The 19,699-nt window shown below is 48.2% G+C and overlaps 1 protein-coding gene and 1 long non-coding RNA gene across 5 annotated transcripts in view; one reads left to right on the forward strand and one right to left on the reverse strand.

Annotated features, from left to right (window-relative positions):
* Window positions 1–12,332, reverse strand: part of LOC129383808 (uncharacterized) — a 50,190-nt gene extending 37,858 nt beyond the window's left edge. Inside the window, exon 1 of the long non-coding RNA XR_011890273.1 lies at window positions 12,247–12,332. This is a non-coding gene — a long non-coding RNA (uncharacterized lncRNA). The remainder of the gene's footprint in view (window positions 1–12,246) is intronic.
* LOC126527364 (nucleolar protein 4-like) overlaps window positions 1–19,699 on the forward strand; it is a 139,917-nt gene that overhangs the window by 98,309 nt on the left and 21,909 nt on the right. The gene's annotated exons all lie outside the window — the stretch shown is intronic.

Genomic DNA, 19,699 nt, shown 5'->3' on the forward strand with positions numbered 1-19,699 from the left:
ACCAATTACAGCTGAATTATACTGTGAGGTCACGTGCACATTTTATGAATGCATGTATGTCAGCCTAACCTTTCCTTCGAACCAACTTTTTTTTTCTTTTTGGTAATGTAGAAGTGTTTCAGATATGTGTTTAAGAAAGAGCCATAAGCTTGCCGATCTCGGAGGCGGTGTATTCAAAGGTGTGGAGGGGCCGATATTGATTCCAGTGAACGATACTGCATCTGTACTCGCAAGCATCGCCTCCGCGATCGCACGACGCACAGTGCACGCTGATCCCTGAGGCCACGTCGCAAGTGCAAGATTTCTTACAAAAAAAAATTATAGGAGGGATCTCTGACGCTGCGGTCATTAGCCATAACCATGGTATAATGATCGTGGATGTATACGTGGATTTTGTCTGATCTTCGTACTTGTGGCTTGAGACGTTCCTGTGCCGTTAAGCATTACGCTTCATCTTCACTTGCCAGTTCAAATTTCTAACCAATCAGATTATCTTAAATGCAGAAGCCAGAATTAGTTCCCGCGTGCTTGCGCAATCGTGGCAAATTGTTGCATTTGTAACTCAGTGTTTCGTAGAATGTGGTCAGTTCGCAAAGTATACAGAGTAATTTGAAGGACGAATTTTGGGCAGAGAGAGAGAAAGATGAAGAGGAGAGGCAGGGAGGCTAACCAGAAATTAGTCTCCGGTGTGCTACCCTACACTGGGCTTGGGAGAAAGAGGTTAGAAAGAGGACAGAGATGAAAGGGTTAAAAAATGCTCGCACAGAGACACACATGCACGTACGACCTATCGTTCGCATACTGCCTGACCAGGATTACCCGAGCCACAGGTCCACGCTTTCGGTGGAACACCATAGCTCCAGCAATGCTTTGCCTCTGAAGCGATTGTGCGCTAAGATTCTCTGTCGCGGGCTTCCCGCCTCTCGTGAGATCGTGAAGAATTGCATCTCCATGATACGGCAGTTCGTGTGATGCGAAGCATATCGATTAGGGAGATCCATCGACGAAAGCGAAACATACAAAAATAAATTATGGGGTTGTACGTGCCAAAACCACGATCTGATTACGAGGCATTCCGTAGCGGGAGACTCCGGAAGTTTCGACCACCCGGAGTTCTTTAACGTGCACCCAAATCTAAGGACACGGGTGTTTTCGCATTTCACCCCCATCGAAACGCGGCCGCCGTGGCCGGGATTCGATCTCGCGACCTCGTGCTTAGAGAAAGAGAAGCGCTTAGCACAGCCTTGTAAAACACTTTAGTAGCGAAGCGCGTATGTCTGCCCAGTAAGATCAAGATGCCCTCTAATATCGCAAAGCAGAGCGTCCTCTTCAGAATAAACATTTCTCCCCCCTCTCTCTCACTTCTCTCTCACTCTTATGTCTTGCTTCTCTTATCCTTTGCGTCGCGTTGCCGAGAAAATCTGTACCGGAACAACTGCGGGAGAAGGAAAAAAAAAAACACGACCGGCGATGATTCCGATAAGGCCATTTCGGCAAAGTAGGGCGTGCGGAGAACGTCTCGGATTCCTGTTTTCCGTCGCCGTCGACGACGAGAGAGAGCGAGAGAGAGAAAAGGCGAGACGGGAGAAAACGAAAATCGAATTGTTTTTCTCGGAGAACGGAAGCGCGAAAAGGAAACGGCCTGGGAGCGCGCGCTTTGGCTAACGCGCTGTTCGCACAGCGAGCGGCGAAATAGCGTCGAAGCCTCCCCGTGCTTTTTTTTTCGCTCCGATGCCCTTTATTTTTCAATTTCTTATTTATTGTGCGACCGTATATTCCCGCATGTAGTATCCAATTGGTTATAGTATGCACGTGCAAATATACGCTTAGAATCAAATGTTCTTTCTTTAAGAAGCCTCAACAATGCATAGAGTAAATTGCTTGTTGAATGGAAATGTAGTTATAAGTGATAAAGCCAAGGGAAGATGAATGTGAACGAAAAAAAAACAACGTGGATTCGTATCCCGCAGGTGGGATGCGAACCCACAACTTCGCAGATCCTTTTTGATATTCTGGAGCAAGTTTTCAGTCGTAGGTTCAATAAATCAATAGTATATTAAGTAGCCTTCACTCAAACAACATTTCATTTTTAAAAAAGATGAGCTCGTCATTGCCGGGTAAGAGAGGTCAACAAATACGTTTATTTTCTCTAATGTGGAATGTTGTTAGGGCTCTAAAAATAAAAGTTAGATTATCGGCTTTTACGTGTGGGCCATAACCATAATGCGATTGTGAGGCACGCCATACTGAGTGACTGCGGGTAAATTTTGACCACCCGTGTTTTTTTTGTTTTTTCACGTGCACGTAAATCTAAGCGCACGCTCTTTTTTTTTTCTTCTTGCTGTTCTTTCTTTGTTTATTTTTACGCTATTTCACCCCATTTCGCCCACATCTAAATGCGGCCTCCGCGCAACCGGGATCGAACCGGCGACCTCGAGCCCCGAGGCGCAGCGCCAGTCACTGTGCTAAAGAGGGGGGGGGGCGTGGGGAAGGGGGGGACTGCGTTTGGGTTTCCGGGGGCGGGGGGAAGGGTTAATAGCCCGCGGACTACATTCTGGAAGATACGGTTCTTCCGAGTCTGTTGCTTTTATTTTATTTTATCTATTTTTTTTTTTTCGGAGAATCGAAACGGCGTGTTTCATTCTTTCTACATCTGGCTTCCCGCCGGTTCTCCGCCGCCCGCCCGCCCGCCGCGTTTGGCGAAAAGGGCACACACATATATTCGACAACAAGCATTGGCAGCTACCTCGCCGGAGATATTGTTGCTGCTCCTCTCTCTCTCTCACTCTCTCTCTTCTCAAAGGGCGTTTTGAGCGAAAGCGCCCGCTACGACGGACTAGAGTGGCGCCGCCGCCGCGTCGTAGTCGTTGTCGTCGTCGCTGCGGAGATTCGCGAAGTGTTTTCGAGGAGACACCGGCCGCCGCCTCGGGCCCCCGCCATTTCGCCGCCTGTACATGCGCCATTGTGTCTCCCTCTCCCGTTCGTCTCACCTTCGGCGCCTCGCCGTCGATTGAGCGAGACGTTCCGAGTTTTTCTTTTTTTCTTTCTAAATGGGAACATATACGTTGAAATGCTATTCGATGTGTAGTTATAAATTACCTCTCTCTACAATTGCTCGCAATACCGCTCTGACATCGAAATGACGCTTGGTTAGCCAGAAGAAGAAGGGAAAAAATACAGAATTTTAACAAGTATAAAGAAACGATAGAAGACTGGTGATGCCGCCTTGCGCTTCTCGCACCAGCTCGCTGTCGTGTCGTTGATTTTAAAGACGGCTGCTCGGGCCTAGCTAATTTTCTTTCCTTTATTACTAAGCATCAGCGGCATCGTATTCTAAAAGAGCCAGAGCTCAACTTGGCAAAGTGCAGGAGCATTTACTAAAATACAGTGGCCCCGAGCACGAAAGAAAAATCGCAAGTTTCGCCCAAAATGCGTATGGCATCGATTGCGATAGCAAACGATTAGACAGCTATACGAAGTAGAGATTTATCGGCCGCAAGGTTCTGTCGGCCGTATAAACCTGTGAACGTTCGCTTACAAACTAAATTAACAAGCATGCATGGTGTCACGCGCGCACAGGCAAACAGGAACACATCTCACTCGATGACCGCGTACGCTCGCTGTCAAAACGCTGGGCGTGAGGAAGCGCGGCAGCGGCAGCGAGCGAAGCGACCTTCGCGCTATCTCATCAACGCACACTGAGCGGCGAGAACACGACGCACACGAAACCATCAGCCCTCGGCGTGCCTAGACTCTGTACCCATCGCAGATCGCTTTCAATATAGTGCCCGTGCTGCCAAGCTCAGCCGCGCCTTACGGAGCCGCCGCTAGAGTTACTAGTAACTCTAGCTGCCGGCGGAGTAGAGCCCCTCTCCCCCTCCCCCTGCAGCCTTGCGCGCGCGACATGGTGCCACCATCCTTCTCGGCTCACCTTCGCACGCTTTCACTCGCACCCACAGCATATGGCGCGCGGCCGCGTTGTTATCGCACTTGGACATTATACAGCAAGCACATCGCGCCAATGGCGACGACGGAAATGCTCCTAGAGTGTCCATATGATAGATATTGCAATCACACCTTATTGTTAAATCATTGACGTCACACGGACGCACTGGCGCTGGGATATCGGCGCGTAATTCAAGAAATTTCAACTTGTAACTTTACTTTCTTTTCTAGTAATGAAGCCGACACCGCAAAATACAACAGTTTATCAGTCTAGATTGATTTATAGCTTTTAATTGGGGTTCGATAACGACCCTTAGTTTGGCGGCTGTAGACCATGAGTCTTTGTGGTTGTTGTCATTGTTGCTTAAAGGGGCCCTAAGACCTTCTGAGAACGCATAGCAGGGAGGAACAGACACATAGGAGCTCAAACATAGTCATGGAATTTCGGGCCTTCTTATAGAGAAGTTTGCCCGCTCTGTGTACTGTGTAGGTCAGTGTCTCGGCGGGTATGTTCGCGGATATATATACGACGGTTATACGTGCTTCGAATGCTAGTACTAGCTGACGGGCTTATATAACCCTTGTACGCTGACCGACGATGTAGCGCGAATACGCACACCTCTGTTCTGCGTAACAAAAGCGCTAATTCCGGCATTAACCTTTAAGAAGACATTGCCGGCTCACGGGCATCGCTAAAGAACACCTACCTGTTAACGGAAATCGTACAACATAGTCAACGGATTCTTTGGTTTGCACGCTTTTCATTGGTTTATCAACTCGGTGTGTGCCGATGGGTGCACGACCGCTCTTGACCAATCCTCCGGAATGGGTTCGCGGGCCACTTCGACGCGAATACACCGTCCTTAAACGTAGCTAAATATGCGTCGTACGTCTATGTACACAAACCCGCCATCGCCATCTTCCACGAACAAGCGTCGTCATACATCGCCTTCGTCCTCTTGACGTACTACCTGCGTAGACGTCTCACAGTGTGCATCCGCCCTGATTTCCTTGTTTTGATTTTGGCGTTTGTGAGTGGTCTGGTTCGTAAACATATAAATTGCATGATATTAAAGTTATGCCCTCAATGTTGAATAAAGATTGCATGAGATTACTACACGTTGCATATGAGTAACGGAAGCGCAAGTGTGGGCATTGCCGTTAGTTGTACAGGATTTGATCAGGCGCGTCGCGAAAGCTTCGCTTTACATAAAAATTACAACATGTGTGCTTCATCTGCATTTTTTTTACATTTTGTATAACTTAAGAGAGAGAATCACCAGCGCCGTCATATATGATTCACGCGAGAGAATAATGTCAAGGAAGATACTTTCAAGATTGTTTTTCAACAGTTGTCGGATGTGATATATGACGTGCACGAAAAATAAGGGTGTCTATTGTGCTTTGAAGGAGCAAGCGAGACAAAGCGCTCGTTACTGAACGTAAACAACCGCAGCTATGCAATGCCACAGACGTGCGTATTGCACTAAGTACGCAGTACACTGCGGCATTTGTGCTTTCTGCGGTAAAACGACTGCTGAATTCGTTCAGCCGTACTTCGTAAACCAGCCAGATTTGTCATTCTACGGTACGTAGTTGTTTCGCATTGAGTAGTCACTCTCTCGAATAAATGGCGTATGTCCTCCGATTTTCTGTAGTACTCGCAAAAATTTGCATACGTGCACTTGGTCGCGCAACAGTGCTTTCCGACTACGTGTACTCGGCGCTATGATTTTAGGAATACATATCTAAGCAAGTGCCGTAATCGGTGAAGTCGTGGCAATGGCTTATGGCTGAAAGTGTCCGCCATTGCAATATATACGTCATTCTTTGAGAGGGGACATTATACACGCCAGCACTGATTGAGTTTACTCTGAGGAATGGTTCTTTAGTAACCACATTAACATATACTTGGCAGAAAGCTGGGGAACCGATGAAAACAAAGCCCCCCTGCCTCCCCCTTTTTTTTCTTTTTCTTTTGAATTTCGCGCGGATACCGCTGCGTTGGCACTGATTCTAATGTATCCCTTATTTCTGTCATTCGGGCAGAGGAAGGTTGAGAAAACACTATGTATATAGGTGGCCTCTGGCCCTTTTAGATTGCAATGTAGAGAGTTTACATACGTGAAACGATACCCGTGTAAACGTTGTCAGTATTCATGATGCCGCGGTCATCTGATGCGGGGAGCTAAGGGGCGGAGTCTCCGCCAGATTTTCCTTTTTTTAATCCTCTTCTAACTTATCGACGCTCCTTTCAGAATAAGAGTGGCTCTTCTTACGTTACAGAAGTGTACAGAAGCGTGATTTACCAATGCAGGGGACGATCACTTTCGGCGATACTATTGCGTTCGCGTGGCGCAGCGCTCAGCTAGCCAATCAGCTCATCCGGTTTCGCTCAGCCAGCCAGTGAAAGTGATATCCCCGTAAGGGACCGTCGCACTGAAAGTGATATCGCCCCAAGGGACCGTCCCACTGAAAGTGATATCCCCTTAAGGGACCGTCGCACTGAAAGTGATATATCCGTAAGTGACCGTCCCGAGCTATAGCCTTCCGACGCTTTGTACCCAATTGTGCACGCCAGGATAACGCATTAAAAGCAATATCACTGATGAAAATAATGATGCCTAAGATGTATCACAAGCATCTTGAGACACTTCTCATTCGAACTTTTGCAGCATATCTGAATAATATGTGCAAAGAACGAGAAAGAGGGGAACCGAATGGCCTGATTTTTGTTAGTTAGTGCCACGTGAAGCCAACTGGCAACCAAGCTACGAAATTTGTTGAGAAATAACAGGCTTAATGAGGGAGATTAGTTGCATATACGGGTTCCACCGGCGGCAAGTAGTTTTTTTCGCTACTTTAATTGCTCTTATGTTATTATTTCTACAAGTCATGCAAAACAATAACTCACTCTACGCTTTCCTTGCCCTGATTGTCTGTTGGGCTAATATGTACGAAGTGGTTTCAATGAAATGCGTTGGAAGGCAGACATATGTATGAGTGTTTGTACCCACCGTGGTGGTGTAGTGGCTTTTGCGCTGCGCTGCGAAGCCGGAGGGCGCAGGATCGAATCCCGGCCGCGGCGGCCGCATTTCTATGAGTGGGATATGCAAAAACGCCCGTGTACCGTGCATTGGGTGCATGTTAAAGAACCCTAGGTCGTCAAAATTAATCCGGAGTCCCGGATTACGGCGTGCATCATAATCATATCCTGATTGTGGCACGTCGTATCCCAAAATTGAACTTTTTAATGCGTGTTTGCTCCCGTTGCCAGTATGTCTTCACAGAGTGGGTTCGCTTCTTTCATTATTTCTGGCAGTGTATTTATTACATCACGTATATTCTTCATGTCTCCGGGTGCATGCTTTCCAGCTATGTTGGGCATGAAAAAGTTCATTTCTTTATATTTGCACGACGTACCTAGAGGAGTACCTAGAGTTCACGCACGGAGAACACGTTCTGTCAACTTAACAAAACTCGGGGATGAATTCAAAATTGACAATCTGTTTTGCCGGTGTACCCTTGTAACGTTAGCAAATGCACAGCAAACGTTGGCATAATACATTTACAATAGACAGAAATTTTGGTGCCTCCAGTGGTTAATACTACTCCTGTTTAGTGTTCCTTTAAAGCTTGTATTCGAAGGTGCCGCTTGCCGAAGCTCAAAGGGACATGAAGACGCACTGCCTGTACAAAATCTCGGGTAAAGCATGAGAGGGCCTTGGGAACACAACTTCTGGCAAATGGGGAAAAGGAGGAAAGTGAGACTAGGGGAAAGCGAACTAACGGAAAAAAAGCTCGCTGGAAATCCTCCTACGGTAGGGAGCGGGGAAGCGGGTGACTCAAAGGATTGGATTGAGGTCGTACGTGGAAGTGACACCAAAACAACAAGGCCGATGCACGGAGTCTACCGCCCGAAGGAAAGGAAAAAAGGAAATCCGAAAGTGAACATGGCAGGGAACTAATGCTTATACTCCCGTTGGAATGGGGAGATGGGGCGCCACGAGCAGTAAAACAAAAGCGAGAACCGGGAAGAAACGGCAAAGGGCATGGAAAAAGGATTTCGGGTTTGTGCCCGAAGACGTAAGCGCAGTTCAACTTTTGTCAGCCGCACTCAACGCAGCACAATGGCAGTCGAGCGACTTGCGCAGTTATGAAAGAGGGGATTGTGCAGGAGGCGAAGAGTGAACACGACTATAGAGCAGAAAGCACCGAGGGAAAGAAGCGCTGAAACCCTGACGTGAGCGGGGAAAAGTGGGGGGTAACGTTGGGGAAAGCAATCGGGAAAGGAACGACGGAAACAGCAACATAGAGAAAAGACAGCGGCGCGTGGCTGTGTCTGTATATAAAGTGCTTATCCGGGCCAAAGACAAAAAATGAAGACGCGGAAGGGAAGATTCGAGGAGAAAGGAGCGGCGCGCCCGGCCAAGGAGAAGCAGATTTAGGGACTCACGCGAGGGAGGGAGGGAAAGAGCGGGCGCTCAACGGGCGCCGGAAATAAAGAAATAAAGGCAAAGCTACAATAACGAGGACGAGCTTACAACTATATATATGGCGTCTGCCCGCCTCGGTGTTCCTGAGCGCCGTCGTCGGGAAGTTTGGGGAGCGAGCGAAGACGGGAGCGCGCCGGAATGAAAGATAGCGAAAACGGGTCACGGCGGCGAGGAGGTGAAAAGGCAGAGGCTCGCTCCCCGGGCGCACATGCTTTTGGAAAGAGAGAACACAATGGAAAAAAATGAAGAAATGCGATACTGTGAGTTACTGTAAGAGAAATGAAGGGAAAATGGGTGAATGGGGGCGGTGAGGATTTTGGAACACAGAGAAGAAAACGAAGGCAAGAGGTGGAGGGAAGGGGATAAAACTGTAGCGAAAATAAAAACCACTGGTTGCGCACGTCGAAGCCTGGGGCGTTCGGGAAGACTGCGTTGAAGCCTGGGGAGAAGGACTGGCCCGAGAAGGAGAAAAGGAGGTTTGTTGCATGGGGGAAAAGGGAGAGAGAAACCGCCTGGCAGATCGAAAGAAGCGCTCCACCAACGCTCTAACCGGGTCGGGAACGCGAGGGAGAGCAAGAAGTTTCTTCTCTGCAGCGGTGGGGGGAAATAGGGAGTCGTCGGGTGGGGTACGGCGTGTGTAGGGGGTAGCAGGAAGAGCAGAATGAGTGGGCGCAGGGGGAAGACGGGAGAGGATAAAAACTTTCCCGGACATCGAGGGAGGTAGGAGGTCGTCGGGCTGTGCCTTTTGCTTTGAGCTGCCTTTATTTTTGTTTTCATTTTTGCGTCTTTTCTTTCTTCGGTGTGCTACCTTGTTGTTTCATGGCTGCCGTTAGTGTTCTCCCTATTTCCCCCTTCCGGGGTGTGCGCCTTTCTCTCTGCCGCTTTTCGTGGTGCTGCGTCTCCCGTTACTCGTGGGTCTTCCCTGCAGCGGCTAGCACAAGCGCCGGGTTCGATACTGTTTTCTTTTTCCCTTTCTCTTCCCTCCTCTCTTGCCTGCTCGGTTCGGTCGCTGGGGCGACCGGCCCGGCCACTCTGTCGAGCAGTGACTCCTCCTTATTCGCGTGGGGGAAACAAAGTTCCCCATAGCTGGGCGCTGTTGGAGGGTATTGGCGAGTTTGCGTGGGTGGGCGGAAGCGGAGAGGTTGAGTACTCTGTTAGGGAAGCGAAGGGAGCCACTGCCGAAGCCGTACACTTCCCACACGGCTCGGCAGCTAATGCGCGCTGCTCGTCGCCTGCTTCGCGCTCGCCTTCGCGCACTGGCGAGCGCGTGTGCTTGCCGGTGTCAGACGCGGCAAGTGAGGACGAGGGGAGAGCGCCAGAACGCTCGGCGAACTTTCGCTGTCCTAGACAGTTCCTTATATATGTTGCGATGATTGTTTCAAACGAAAGTAAATAAATCCGCTCTTTCCTTCGTCGCTGCTTGTAAGCTGAAGTAAAGCGCTCACGGGAAGTGGCTTGAACGGTGATCGGTTCTGGTGCCTGAGCTTTCATTCAAAGCAAGGATATCTGTCCGCGCTCTATTGAGTTACCACGACGATGGTTGAAGTGTCTACGCTACGGCGGAGGCTTTCTTCACTGCAGGCTTCGAAGCTAGGTTCCATCTGTTTCTACCTGATTGCTGTAACTGCTCTCTCTCAAAGCGTTCCAATAGAAAGCTTTTGTGCGGCGTAGGAAAAGTTGTAGTTATTGAATTGATGGCCCGTCCCCTGCGTGGCCAAGAGATGAAAAACTCCTGGACAGTGGAGCAACGTTACTTAGATTTCACATGGTAAGAACGATGCTTCTGCAAACAGTGTGCCAATACGTGAGCGCCGTCCGCAGCCACGGGATAAATAGAAGAAAAATCGAACCCAACTGTGTGTTGGTTATGCACGCCGTGCCTAGGCATCACGAGGCTCGGTCTGACTGGTTCAACTTCAAACTGGCGCAGTGACTTCTTGGTGTCTCTTGCTACGCTGGAGTGATAATGCCATCGAAAGACCAGCGTTTTAAGTGCGTCAGCAAGCGTGCATCAACACTACAATGCTAGTCATATTTCGTACGGCCGTCGAGATTTGTGCGCGTCGTTGATCCGAGTGATGAGCCACGTTTCAAAGTACGCATCTCTTATGCTTGGAGGCGACTATGTTCTGTAGTACAGTTTCAAATAGCGCCAGTCATATACGTGGAGCGGATGTGCTTGCTCAAAAAGGGATGAAAAGGCGATGGCGCGCCGTTTTTCTAGAAACTTCGGTGGACTGCCTCACTGATTCGGTTCCGTTGCGCATTGAGAATTGCAACCGGCTGCATGAAAACGTAATGAGGGAGAAGCGAAGCCCAGTGCCGAGATGCCAACCCTTTTCTTTCCAAGTTCTATCTTCTCTGTTCTCGCGATCTCAGATTCGAAGAACTGATGAACTTGAAATTGAGCTCCGGTGCTACTGCACCAGGAACACAAGTTCGTAAAAAAAACTTGAGAACGATGAGTGAAACAGGAAAAAAGCAAAGACAAGAAACGAATAACACAAAAAATACTTTATTGTAGTTTCTTTGAGAAAAAATAAGCAGCATTGCTACTCTAGGGAAAAATACAGTTTTAATACAAAATCTCGTCAACTCCGGTAACTAGAAGAGCTGCTTTTCCCGCAATGCACGCGAGGTGGCCAATAAGGCGCACATCGGAGAGAGAGAGAGAGGAGGAGGAGGAAGAAGGGCGAATGAGGCACTGGAAATGCTGAAGCGCTCGTTTCTCCAGATCCACCCTTCCCGCATGCCGCTTCTCCCCCACCCTCTCCCTAAAGCTCACCAAACTCTGAAAACAAAGGTTACCACACAGAATGCCAGCGAGCGGTAGAAAAAGGCAATGTGGCTCCAGGAAAGGGGATCCCAGGGAACGTTACAACTAAGCGAAACATTTCTCTTCGTCCAGACTCCTCTCTTCTCCCTTTCCGCACATTTTTATTTTACTTCCCCGAAGCTGCTCTCCAAACGCGTCGCCGTCTAGTGCCCACCGCAGTGGCTCTTTCATTGTCGACGTCTTACTCTTTTTGAGGGCAGTAAAACGGTGAAGGTAGGGGGCGGTGTGCGAAGGAGGAAAAATAGGGTGGAGGGGATGGTTGTGCCAGCGCAACGAAGATTTAATAACCGGGAGCACCTCCATCCCCCATCCCCAACCTCTACACAGCGAAGAAAAAGGAAAAATGTTAGAGTGAGTGGCACAAAGGAGGAGGCAGGTTTCATACGGCGGCGAAACAGCAATAAAGGAAGCTTCCAAAGTGTCAACGACAGAAAAATAAAACTTTTACAGGGCCAGGTCGGTGGAAAACAGGGAGGGGGGAAGAGGAGCGAGAAAGACGAGACGGGTAGGGAGCGCTTGCAGCCAGTGAACGTAGTTTCTGTCTGCCGCTGCACCAAGCTCGGATTTGAAATTGTGAAAAGTAAAAAGGAGGGTAAAAGGGAAAAGGGGATGATGGCGAATGAAAAAAAGGGGAACGATAAAACTAGAACTAACAGTTGAAGGAGAAAACGCTATAAGAAGAACCGACAGAGGCGGAGGCGGAGAGAGATCGGAGGATTTGAAAATCGGCAAGCTAGGCAAAAAGAAATAAGGAAACTATGGGTTTCTTGTTCACCGAGTTATATTTGCCTCATCGTCCGCCGCCTGCCGGAGCGCCGGTTTTCCCGAGTCGCTCGACGTCTCACAGTCGGCGTTGCGGAGGAGCTGTGCAGCTTTTCCGCTCCCTTTGAATTACACGTGTTTCGCCTCATCCATTTTTCTTGTTACCCCATGCGTCCCCATTTTTCCCTTCATCCCTACTCATCGTACCTTTTGATGCGGCATTTCCTTCTCGCTTCCCCTCCAGCTGATTCCGCTTTCTGAAGCTCTTTTCTTGGTATAACGTTGACTTTCGTCCGTGCCTATTGAAAAGAAGAAAAAAAGTAAGCAAACACGATCGAAAAGCGGCCCGCTCAGTCTAGCGCTCTCTCTTTACCACCGTGCTTCTCGGTGCTTTTTCTTGGGGTATGAAAATTGCGCATGCCAGGCTAAATAAAATATAGTCTAGGAAAGTTGGGAAGAAAGGGGGAAGAACGTAAGCAGCTCAGGAATTTTTCGGAACGAGTCCAACGAGCAAATAAAAGCGTTTCGTCAGAATTACGGCGGTAAAGCTTGCGCGTACAGGCAGGGATAGAAAGGAACAAGTGGAAAGTTCTACGCGGGGAGGGGGGGGGGGCGTTCTGACGGCGACGTTTGGGGAAGACGATTGGGGAAGGTTGGAAAAAACGGAACTCGAGCGGCAGGTGAAAAGTACAAATGATTTCGGGAACGAGTAGCTTGTCTGCCGTTATATTTAAAATACATAAAGAAGGGGACGTTCGATGAGGGATGGCGGAGAAGAGAAACGAATTTTCGAAACACGCGCACGTAGATGTTTTCACCGAGAAATGCAAACCGGAATGCGAGTGAATTCAAAGGAAGGGGGGAGTAAGGAGAAAGAGAAAGAGAGAGAGCTGATCCTGCTGCTCAAACATCCCACTCATCTTTCCCGTTGCACTGAAGAAAGGCCGAGCGGGAATATGGGAAAGACTAACGAAAAATTGACGAAGTGGGTTGCTTGATGAGGACGTCGCTTCTCCGTAGCCGAAAATAACCGCCGCGATGAGAGAGAAGAAAGAAAGAAATTGCGATCTAGCTAGTTTGTTCCTGCACTTGGGGATGAAATAGAAAGAAACGAGGAAAGAGAAAATGATGGGGAAGGTGAGGAAGCTCAAGCAATCAACAGGGAGAAAACGCCCGTAACGACAAAAAAGCTGACGGAATGCTTGGACGCCATACTCATATATCTTGTTTTTCTTTTTGAAGCTATCATTTTTTGTTGTTGTTGCTGTTGTTGGGGGTAGCGATTCCGACGGCTTCTGAGAAAGGGGAGGAAGAATGGGAGTCAGCATGACGCGCGGGCTAGGACGAAAGGGAGCAGCGCGCACGGAGGAGCTGCTGACAAAAAGAAATGAAGATAAACAGGCAGATGACGCAGCGGTTTTGCAGGCTGAGCCAAGCAAGCGCGCCGCGTGATGAGGCGGTACGCACGTGCAGGGATGTCAGAGAAACTGGCAAAGCTTGCTACTTTCTATTTTCCGAAGAGGCAGGCGCCATCGCGAGAGCTGCGGGGGAGAGCAGTTAAGGATCGCTCACCGTGGGGAGAAAGGATAGCAGTTCTGGGGAAAGGCTATACGTTTTGGAAAGAAAAATGAAGCCCACTCGCTCCTTTCTTTTCATTATTTTGGTGAAAGGGAGCCGGCGTCAAAGCAGCAGAGCCTGAGCGGAATGCGCTCGGTGTAGTCAGACTGAGGGGAAAAGGGGAGGGGGCCAGGAGGGAGGGTTGGAAAGAAGTACAAGATAGTGGGGACATCAAACTTTATCCCCAAAAAGGGTAGAAGGAAGGCCGCCGGGAGGAAAGAACCCCGAAGTATGGTGCGCTCTCCCGAATGCTTGGAAACAGAAGCTGCTGAAGAATAAAATAAAGCGGACATGACGGCTGGCGTGGGCCGAAAAGAGAAAAGGGGACTTGCATTGTGGGGGAGCCAAACTTTTTGTTTTTCGTTTTTACGACTGGGAAGGGGAAACCAAGGAACTTTCTTTTTTCTCTCTCTCTCTTTCTCTCTCTCTCTGTTCTCTCCTTGCGACGTACTTTCTTTTTCTTTTTGCGTTCTAGCGAATGTTGAAGTAGGTGAAGTGGGCTTTCGTTCTCTCGATAAAAAAGTAATTCCTTGCAGCAATGGTTACGTTTTGGTGCTCTATGGACATCCGTAGTTAATTCTGTACAGGAAAGGGAACGTTGCAAAATGTGATCTTGTCCCGGGCGAGTTCATACCAATGATCCGTGGCAGGTACCACAAGGCAACGAGGGAGCCGACGCTCGAAGTGAATGACGTAAACAAGGTACAGCGCTGCCTCCCAGCTAAAGTTAGTTGGTTTTGCACAGCATAGTATAACTTCAGCTGGAATACGGCGCCGTATTGTGTAAGGTTAGTACTATATTTCGTCCATCAAAACCTTCTTGCGCTGCATGTCCTGCATGTAACGCAATATGCCGGCGAAGCAAAGGTCTCCGCAATGCGAGAACACATTAGCGGCTTATTCTGAACTCACAAAAAACACGGGAAACACAGGCGAATGTCGTGTCATATGGATCATCATGTAGCAGGCTGTTGTTACGCTTTAAATCAGCGTGCGAGAGCGTGTCGGACAAGGTCCTGCAGGACCTTTTTTTTTTCTTTTTGGCATGCTGGACTTTCTTTATTGGCACTAAATACCTCGCGTCTGCCATATATGGTTCGTTATCTGCACTCATTAAAAAATTATTGAGGGGCACTCAAGTCTTCTGAACAGCCACCAGGCAGTCAGAGAACTTAAAGGCCAACTGCAACGATGTTTTGGACGGCGTAAAGGGTCTAGTTTAACATAGTGTAGATATAGAAAAGTCTGTGCAAAATTTCACGCTTGAGAAAGGAGCGGGAGCCTCACGAAAACTTCGATAATAAAGCTGGTTTTGATGCCGAAACTGGAAAAAGAGAACGCCACCATTACCGCTCGCCGGAGGTGACGCACAGCCAAGAATACGCGATCGCCTAGCATGACCTCCCAGATGAAGAGGCGCCCGCGCGTGCTCGTGGCGCGCTGAAAAATATCGGAGGTGGCTGCTGGGACTTACGTCATAGCGACAACCACCACGTGCACGCGTCGTTGGCTTAGGTACTGTTAAGAGCTCGTAGCAAGAAAATTATACAATTACTAGCCCTGCTGCTTTGCCAAGATTGCTTCAGTGGTATATACTACTCATTTATAACAAATTTAATCAAAGTGAAATTTCGCTGCAATTGACCTTTACATTCTTTCGACAGTTCTGTGCTTCCTTCTTCGCGAAGGTTATTTTAATCATCACCACTTCAATTTCTACCGCGTATCGGTACTTTATATTGATGTAGCGCAGAATCCTTGTAGTGCGCAATAACTTGGATGGGAGCTTGTGCAGTAAGTAGGCTGTCGTATGCCACATGTTCTAATTTTTCGACGGAACATAGAGCGACCTTGAATGAACCACACTCATGTGGTCTACGAAAGAGTGTCTGAAGGGAACCGTGGTGAGTGACCAAGTCTGAAAAAGGAAATCGACGTTTCGGAACCGCATGAAGGTTCACACAAAGAACCTGCACGTGGTTCCGAGACGTCGTTCCTTCTTCAGACTTGGTCAGTGACCGTGATTCACTTGAACCCATGTCTGACTGACCTTTACAAACTTTCGTCGAACCGTGAAAGAGCACCTGTAAAGCGTGCTTTGCCGCATGGTTACTCTTTGTGCCAAAGAGGCAGCGCTCCAGGGGCAATATTGCAGGAAGGCGCGGAAGGTTGCAGACCCGACAGATGGAATGTGCTATCGGCGAAGTTAAAAAAATAAAGGTGGTGGCGCACGGGTAAATAATTTAAAAGCTAAGATTTCCTAGCGAACCCTCCCGGATTTTTCCTGACCGTGGCAGCGCCTGCTGCCAGCAAACATCGCCTTAGTCCTCGTGACATGTCGACGTGTGCATTCGCATGAACTGTGTTTCGCATTTGACCTACCTTTTGAGCACTCATTGAGCGCTCACAAGCTGAACTCAGAATGGGTTTAGAGCTCATTCTGAGCTCTAAAGTAATGTTTAACAGTGTCGGAAGAGAACAGCAATTTACAATAGGTAGCGAGGCACTGGAAGTGGTAAGGGAACACATCTACTTAGGGCAGGTAGTGACGGCGGATCCGGATCATGAGACGGAAACAATCAGAAGAATAAGAATGGGCTGGGGTGCGTTTGGCAGGCATTCTCAGATCATGAACAGCAGGTTGCCATTATACCTCAAGAGAAAAGTGTATAATAGCTGTGTCTTATCAGCACTCACCTACGGGGCAGAAACCTGGACGCTTACGAAAAGGGTTCTACTGAAATTGAGGACGGCGCAACGAGCTATGGTAAGAAGAATGATGGGTGTAGCGTTAAGGGATAAGAAAAGAGCAGATTGGGTGAGGGAACAAACGCGAGTTAATGACATCTTAGTTGAAATCGAGAAAAAGAAATGGGCATGGGCAGGACATGTAATGAGGAGGGAAGATAACCGATGGTCATTAAGGGTTACGGACTGGATTCCAAGGGAAGGGAAGCGTGCAGGGGGCGGCAGAAAGTTAGGTAAGCGGATTAGATTAAGAAGTTTGCAGGGACGACATGGCCACAATTAGAACATGACCGGGGTTCTTGGAGAAGTATGGGAGAGGCCTTTGCCCTGCAGTGGGCGTAACCAGGCTGATGATGATGATGCTGAGCTTTAAGTGCGCGCTTTTTTTTTTCTCGGCACTATTCGCGTCACCATCTTTCGTTCTTAGACTTTCTCTGCTTCAATGTCCTGCAGCAGCGAAAATGGGACACTTCTCGACTTTTTCTGACTGTGCTCCGCTATAGACGCACCAATACTACCTAACTGATAATAATGTGACTATTAGCATGTATTCTTTCTTTTTTTTCGTTTTATTTTTAGCTGATGGCGTCTTCGTCATTTCAGCCACTCGCCGGTGTGGTTGGTTGGGAATATCATGTCTAAGCAGAACTCATTGGCTTAGGGTTGTTGAGGGGTTTACCGTGAGTGTGTCCTTCACCCAATACCTCGAAATATATCGTCGGCCTCGCAACCAGAAGGCCGACGAGTTAGTCGATATAGCCATGTCTACTCTCCCTACGGATGTGCTGGTGACCGGCATTGTTCTTGGAATTACGCAACAAAACAACAAAGTGTACCTCAATGAACTTTTTCGCAGCAAATGTCCGTCTTCGAGGGCCTAATTATTTTATTAAATGGACGTTTGCGTTCCTTTCGCAGGTATGACTTGCCGGCTTTGTTGTTGTCTGACCGAGTAAAATGAGTCGATACCGAAGATAGTGTAAAAGTGAACAGCGACGACACGGGGCGTGGTGCAATAAAGACTGCGACGATCACCGATGCAAAGACTGCAATCAGCGGGCGGACATCGGACACATAATCTGGGCTTGCCCGAACATAGTGCAGGGGCCAAACAACACGTATACGAACGCGGAGCAGTGAAATAACGCGCTGCTCAGCTCAGACAGCGAGGTCCAACTACAAGTCGTCAGGCAAGCTTAAGATGCCGCTAGGGCTCCTAGCCGCCATCTAAGGGAGGGGAGATAAACTCCTGTGACACTTGCCGTTTACATGAAAAGTTGTTTTATCATCACCATCAGTGTTTAATAGTAAACTGAGTCCATTTCGAAGATAATGTAATGAAAAAAATTATTCGAGCTGAACTCCTTTACGATGACTATCCAAGTATGCGTATAGCTCAAGCGCCTCACGTATGAGACGTGTATGCTGCAGCCGGGCTCCTCTCTCGCGCTTCCCTACGGACGCCCTCCGCCCTCTGGCGGTGCCGCCGTGAAGTCCGCGCATACCCACTATCATGTATATTGTGACCCAAGCTGGCGTCAATGAGGATCGCTGAAGAGAGCCACATGCCCAGTGGCAGATACCCGAGGTGACGTAAAAAAAGCTTCATGGAAAAGCGGCACTTAGTCATGCAAACTGCCCACGTTTCTATAGTGCACTATCTCCGTGATCGGCTCATATATTCGGTGGTATCACTAGGTAGCTTGAAAGAAAACTGCTCTTAGTATGCCGAGAACGCTGTTTGCATTAACTGGACCGATTTTAAACGTTGTGTTCTCCGTGGTCGCGCCGTTCACATGGACTTAAAATAGAACGCATCCTGGATTCCTCTGCATAACATTTTATTGGAATGTTTCGGCAGAACTTCCCTGAACGTAGGTTGCCAACAAGTGCGTTTGAATCGGCCATCTTTACCATGTCGCTATCGCTTTCGATGCTTCGCCCTACGGGAGAAACTTCGCGAATCTTTCTTTGAAAAGCAAATAAAAGAATAGCTCTCGACCTTTACTGACAAAGGATTATTATTATTATTATTATTATTATTATTATTATTATTATTGTTGTTGTTGTTGTTGTTGTTGTTGTTGTCGTCGTCATCATCATCATTATCATCATCATCTTTGTCGTCGTCGTGCGTTAATATGAGGGAAAAAAAGGTGCGTTATTAACAACTCCTGCCTGCCTTATTCGCAGCCGAATTATTTTTCGCTTCAATATAAAAAGAAAAAGTCGAACCACGCTGCCGCTTCGTAGGGAATGCGCCACGTGTCTGCCATTTGCATATATTTTGCATGAAGTTCAGAGCGCTTTCCTCGCCTCTGCTTATCCGCTACGCAAAGTGCATGCCGTAAATTCCGCCCCGCGCGCGAATCAAACGGCTCCCTCGTTCCCGCAAGCTCGCGTATAACACGATTTCTTTTCTTGCCAAATTCAGAATTTGCAGTTTTCTTTACGCGGTCCCGATGCAGATTCAGAATTATTGCCTGCATTTTGCTTGCCATGCTGGGCGATCATCGTGATCATCATCAATTCATGATCGTCATTCGTCGTCGGCCTTTTTTTTTTTCTGTCCACTGCAGGGCGAAGGCCTCTTGAAGCGATCTCCAATTACCTTTGTCTAGTTTTAGCTGATTCCAAGTTACGCCTGTTAATTTCCTAATTCGATCACACCACCCATCCTCTGCCGTCCTCGAACGTTCTTCCCTTCCCTCTCAGCACCCATTCCGTAGCTCTAACGCTCCACCAGTTATCATCTGCCCTACGTATTACATGGTCTACCAGCTCCATTGTTTCCTCTTAATGTCAAGTAGGATGTCGGGTACACCCGTTAGCCCTCTAATTCACCACCGCTGTCTTCCTGTCTCTTACTGCCACGCCGAACATTCTTTGTTCCATCGCTCGTTGTGGATGGCGTGCTGCTAAGGAAGAACTTGTAGAATATTGAAAGACACTTAAAACTGGCATGTTTACAGCCAGGTAATATTTGCCCGATTATTTTTTCCAGATGATATAGAGAGCCCGCGAAAAAAGAAAAAAAAAAGAAAAAAGAAATTCACGTGACTAACCGTCCGCCTGCCTGAAAAAGCAGCGTAACTGCTACTAAACTCGCCATGCAGTTAAAACGCTTCCTTAACTGCGTCATGTTTGCAGTACTTGGGTTGGTAATGATAACCGACTACGAAAGCGATTATGTCAATGTCCGAGGATATATATATATACATATAGTTATAGCGAGCGTGTTGATCGACTTGCGCTAACTTACGTATTTGGTTGAATTGGTCAGCGTTTCTCAGGC

The sequence above is a fragment of the Dermacentor andersoni genome, chromosome 9, assembly GCF_023375885.2.
Source record: "Dermacentor andersoni chromosome 9, qqDerAnde1_hic_scaffold, whole genome shotgun sequence".
NCBI lineage: Eukaryota > Metazoa > Arthropoda > Arachnida > Ixodida > Ixodidae > Dermacentor > Dermacentor andersoni.